Source organism: Perna viridis, chromosome 9 (assembly GCF_037379345.1).
Source record: "Perna viridis isolate PV_CMFRI_1.1 ecotype Kerala chromosome 9, ASM3737934v1, whole genome shotgun sequence".
Taxonomy (NCBI): Eukaryota; Metazoa; Mollusca; class Bivalvia; order Mytilida; family Mytilidae; genus Perna; species Perna viridis.
The window spans coordinates 30,740,433-30,746,816 of NC_142453.1; the positions used below are offsets into that span (position 1 = coordinate 30,740,433).

Below are 6,384 nucleotides of genomic sequence, written 5' to 3' on the forward strand. Positions count from 1 at the left end.
ATGGAGGTATGCAATTTCGTTCGCGGTTTCATGGTACATTTATGGGTGAAATTGACCATCTTATTTTTATGAAAATTGATGTTTGAACAAAAATGTAAAACCTTAAGTTTGATTCTTTATACTTATAACCTATCTGTACTGCATATGTGAGTTAAAATTACTGGTCAAGATGGCCAGTTTTCTTAAATTATACAAAACCTGGAAGAAAATTACCTAGTACACATGAAGATTTGTTGGGTATACATTGGCATAATAAATTTTGAAAAATAAAATGATCAATTTTGTACCACATTTTAGCTATTTTAGCAAAATAATTAGTTTTTAGCTATGTTTTACTTGTCATTGCTCAATAAGAACTAACAACAAATATCTTATATGCTAATGTAGTTGTTCTAAATTAATTCTTCAACAAAAATGCTGATTCTATTACCGTGTTTAGAATTTCAGTCTATTGGGGGCAAAAAAAAACACCCAAGGTGTACCTTATCCTTTCGTATTTCACAGAGTATTGGGATCCAAAATTTGAGAAGAACATTTAATTATCTCATCGATGTTTTATTTTGCACAGACACAGTACTTATAGTGAAACTGTATGATAAAAAAGGAACATCGATTTCTTAAACTCAAAACAAAACCAATTGCAACATATGTTTTTCATGAGCTTTTTACATGTTTACGACCACTCTGAAAAATATAAGAAAAGCATGTGTTTTGATTACATGATAATATTTCATTGAAATAATACATGAAATAGGAAAACAAATATTTCCCAGATTATTTAATTACAAAACAGATGTTTTCATTTGGACTGTTGCAATTCAAGATTTGTGCAGCTGGATAACATTCTTTTGATTTCCGCTAGAATCTTGATTCCCTAGATTTTACTTTCAACGTGCAAAAAATATAAATATTTCCATACTGGTTCTAAACATATGTTTCCATATGTTTTGAAACACATGAAAATATATTTTAAAAATGTGTTTGTGTATTTTTCTCTATTATAAGCAGCTAAGTGTTCCCTGCCCTTTGATCAATTCGGAGAGAGCTGTTATTTTATCAGTTCTGATGCAAAGAAGCTTTTTTATGGAGATGAAGCCTTTGTAAGGACAAGATATAATTTTATGCGTTGTTTTGCAAGTCCAGAAAGTGCTGGGTACATTTTAAGAAATTCGATTAATGATATGATTTCAATAATATAAGAAATCATAACCTGATTAATTTTGATTTTTTGGTTTTTTTTTAGCTTATTTTGTTTTTGCTTTTTTTAATTTTTTTTTTATTTGTGTTTTTTGCGTTTTTGTTTTTGTTTTTGCTTTTTTTATATTTATATATTTAAACATCTAAATTTGAAAATAGAAGAGAAAAGAACACTAAATATCCATTTCATTAAAGTGGTGTTTATTCGTTGTAACAGTTTCATTATATGTCTTCCTCTTCAATAACAGGCTGTGTGTCTACGTCTGGGTGGATACCTTGCTAACTTTGAGACGCTTGAAGAAGCCATGCTACTTAAATCAACTATCACCAAGCGGAATAAAGGGACAAGTCAAATTTTGCAGTATGTCATTATTAGGAAAGGTCGTTTAACTATTCAATTTTTTTTTTGTTGAATTGAAATGAAACCAAACTATTTATGATAATCATAGTAAGCAATGTTAGATTGATTCGGTATCGCACTTTATTGTTATGCAAGAAAATCTCTTCTGGCAACAATCAAACACGACAGTTACCAACTTTTTACGCTTAGTACATCAATAATATCAATAAAGGTGAAATCAAAACATAAAAGCTGTTGAAACATTGCCATTGTAACGCATCCATGCATGTATGAACAAGATTTACATTGAAAAATATATACCATTTGATACAGTTTCCTATAATTCACACTAGAAAAATCGTTCGAAATAAAGTAGTAAGATGTACAAATCAGATTTGTTTAGAAATAAATTAAAAATGATAACAATATTTAATATAATTATTTGTTTTGCCACATATGCGCAACATAAACTTCCTTTTCTACATGGCAAGCAGTTTTTGTTTCCAATGCCTTTGTGACTATTATGACTGTAAATGGTTATTATGAGTGCTTTGCAGGGCAAAAAAAGTTCGTAGAAACCTCTTTCTGATGAAAAAATACTTTAGAATAAATCCATTTTAGTATTCATTATCGATAGTTACTGTCATATGTAGATTTTTACTTCAGAAAAAAGTATGCACTATTACCTTGGAGGATGAAATGTAAATCGTTATTTGCCACATGGAGATTGGCGATGGATTAAGCATGGTAAAATGACAAAGATGGACTACTTTGCATTTGCTGCCGGAGAACCGAATGGAAACGTGCACAACCCACATGACTGTTTGTTTTTCTTCAAACATGACAACTATAATATGTATGATGTCCCCTGCTTTGGAAGTTATGATGTTGGGGGTTACATTTGTGAAAAATGAATGACACTAGACACTTTATTTAAGTTCTGATACTGCTTGTTTTGTTTTGCTTTGTTTGGTGTTGTTTTTAAGTGTCTTCATTTCCATGTATGTTTTGAGTTTTATGATTTTTGCTATTACTATGTTATAAATTAAATGTACTACTTGATTATTTGCAGAAAAAACCATTATGATCAATTGTTATACCAAACATTTACTGTTTTGTCTGAATAAAACATTTTATTGATCTATATACACAAGGAAGTACACTGGTAAAGCCGTTTGTTATTTACTGGTTTCACTCTCTCTCAAATTCAGAACACGCATTCCGTTTTGTTTTGTGTTGTGTTTTTTCTTTTTCATTCACGTCGTTAAAATGAGGAAAAAATCAACAGATAAAGTTCGAAAACCATATATAGCCTCGGCTAAGATATATTGTTGCTCTTAGTTTTTGGTACTTTTTCACAGGTTAACGGGGAAAGTTGGACAACTTTTATATCATATAATTCAAAGGTGCGATTCACGGATACATTAAGGCGTATACTCACCATTCAGCATATATTTTAAATTTATTCTGTTTTTGTTTTTGTTTTTGTTTTTGTTTTTTTTTTTTGTTTTTGTTGATTTTAGTGGGAGATAAATGTATTATTTTCTCAAGAGTGCAGATCTGAATACAGAAATGATTATAGTTAAAATATAGCTTACGTAGACTGAAAAGGCATCATTTCATTGGTACTAGTACTTAAGATATTCCTCGTTGGACCTTTCTTTATAGCTATTACCAATAGGTTTTTATTTACCTGATATCAACCCAAAAAAGCAATATGTTGCATCTGAGTTTTTTTTCTAAAAACCAAACTAATTTGATAGAAATAAATTCTAATCATGAGATTAAATTAAATAATGAATGACTATAGTATTGTAAATTCTTAACAAATTGAAAAATTTTTGCCTTAATTGATACTTTTTTCTGAACGATGTCAAGAGGCACTACAGACAATGAGCAAAAAAAAACGGAAGCAAGCACACACTTAGTATTTATTTAGATTAAAGCAGAATTTGACGTCTAGATTTTGGAAATGTTTTCTTTTATATCATGATCACGTTTTGTGGTTGTAATGGCATTTATTTCAAATTTAACTTGCAATGGTGCGATAGCATTTCAAGTTGGACTTACTGACAAGGTAAACGCGCCACTGAGTGCAAATTTAGGCATGAAGAATTTTAACCAAGAAGTAAAGAAATTGATACAACAACAGGTGGATTGTAAATTCAAAGAGGAAGGTAAATACTATAATATGTTTTATTGAAATCATTTTTAGCATGTATGAAGAGTTTTAATTTCTTACCTTTCTGATATTTAACTTTTGAAACCTGACCATGGCGTTACTTTGAATTTGAAGCTGATACACGATTTCAAGTAAGAAGGGTAACACATATGGGACACTGGCCAACCAGAGGTATCGGTGCGCTCGATATTTAGTTGACATAAGCGTATTCAATACGTTTTTTTTTTGCTTTATATTTACTGACAATCTCCACTGCACATGCAATACTCTTATTCTTAAATATTTTAACAGTTACAACCCTAGGTTCATCCTAAGAGAAGAAATGACCCGTCCAGCGAAAGCATAGGCTAGCTGGCCGAGTGGCCTTAGGGTGCTCAACTTAATGCATGTGGTGTTGAGGGAACGAAAACAAATTTTCTTCGCAAATTTGACAGTTCTTACATCGTTGGGAATTTGCAAGACCCTTATATATTTAATGAATGAAAATCATTGGAACCTGGTATGTTTACATATGTTAATTATCTGGTAGTTTAATAGTATTCGAACTTTGAGGCAATTTACAAGTAACACCTTCCAATCCTGCAATCTTTCCCCTTACGAACAGACAAAATTGCCGCACGGTATCGCCAATTTGGTAGACGGGAAAGCCAAGGTAAATTCAAATTAAATGAATTGGGCATCCAGTGAGCACCAAGTGAGCCGTTATAATAAACTTTCGTCTGATTGATAAAAAATATGTTAAACGTTTCTAATTCAAAACCATACATAATAATAAATGTTTATGATTTACGTTGTCATTTAGGATGCTCGAAAATTCTGACACAGATAACAGATGAACTAAAACATTTAGCTGCTCAACTAAAAAGCTCAGTCCAATCTCGAAATTATACTAGATCAGCAAGTGTCGTCTAAGCGGCGTTCTTAAATTGTTATTATTTTAGGAGTTATAGGTTTTGTCGTTCTTTCTGCCTACTATGCTTTATCAGAGCTTATGTATAATGATAGAAATATTAACAGGGCCCAATATTTACGTTCCCATAAGCCATGTTTAATAACAATGACAGTCTTAACATTGAAAATGACAAGCTTGCCCTCACTACTCACTAAATACAGATGGAAGTATCTAATACCTCCTTTATGTTTGTGTGAGTGTTTAGATGTTTGAAAAAAGTACGAAATGGTTTAAGTGCATCATCTGTTTAACTTTTTAAAATCAGCAAGTTATTAAGACAAAATGACTTCACCTCAGGATGTAAGTTTTCACATAGATTTTATTATATTTTTTATTTAGTAGCAGACAGAAGGTGGTTCAAGCACGTCGAAAGTCCACTAAATTCTGGTTTATTTCTTGTTCAGATACAGTTACTGATCACATAACCAGTTAGTCATTTATTCGGATGTTGCGCCTTGTGGATAAGAATGATATTGATAGTACTAGAAATTGGCACTTTGCATTAGTTGACTGTAGTGGGAGATGAATGTACGATTTTCTAAAAAGAGCAATGTGACTGTGCAGAAATAAATATCGTTATGTCAAAGTATAGCTTATGTAGACTAAAAAGCCTCGTTTGTTTGATGGGTTTGTCTTCACTGTGATTCACTTTACCATTTGCAGTGTTTGAATTTTATGTTAATTGGTATTTAATTAACCGTTCAAGCCAACCAATATAGCAAAGTAAGTACATAAGAAACTATATTTAGTTATACGTGAATCATTAACATGGATATGTTAAGTAAATGCGTACTGTGAGTTTTTATTAGTTCAAAAAATAATTCGGTTGTTTATCGGGTTGATATGCATCATTATCCTTCTTTCTAGTCTCTAAGGATACAAACCTGTATAGAACTAATATAAATAACTGTGAAGTTAATTTATTGTAGTTTTCTCAAATAACGCACATGTTATTTTTTATTGATAGTTGACTGCCCTTTTAAAGTTATCGGACGCAGTTGTTATCATAAGAGTTCTACTAAGTCTGTAAATGGAGATGAAGCATTTGTAAGTTCACTAAAATACACGTAATACACGCACATGCTCAGACCATGATATTACGAAATAGAATACCGAAAATGTTCTTAAATAAATCAACAAACACTTTGGGTGTATAATCAAAGTATATGATATTCTAAAGATGTTTTGTGACGGGTAATAGGTAACCGTGAAATTTAAAATAAAAATATGCATTTAAAGAGTAATCAAGGGTAGCAACTTTATAGCAGTAATCAAAAGAATGTAATCCAGGGACAAATACCAGACATGGAAAACAGACATACACAACAAAGAAAATAAAGTAATTAAATTATACATACAAAGTAACAATAGCAAATGAGCAACTGGGACTCCACTAAAAACTGAGAGCATGAACCAGGTGCACCGGTAGGGTAAGCGTCCTCTGCTTTTCTTGAGCACCCGACGAGTTGCTCATAAAAAGTCAAGTCCGGGGTAGACAAACGAGGAAAGGAAAATTATGACCCGTTGAATAAATCAGCTTTTATGGTGAAGATGGACACACAATAACGATCCACGAATGAACAACAATAGTAATTATGTGCACAATAGATAGAATTAGAATTTCAAGGTAGAATCAAAATTACTGGAAATTTAATCCAAAGAATTACATAATAGTAGGCATACATAATTTTAACACAAACACTACTGGGAATT

The 6,384-nt window shown here is 31.4% G+C and overlaps 1 pseudogene; it reads left to right on the forward strand.

The window, feature by feature from the left end:
* LOC148607769 (uncharacterized) lies at positions 1-2,690 on the forward strand (annotated as a pseudogene).
* Positions 2,691-6,384: the final 3,694 nt, after the last annotated feature.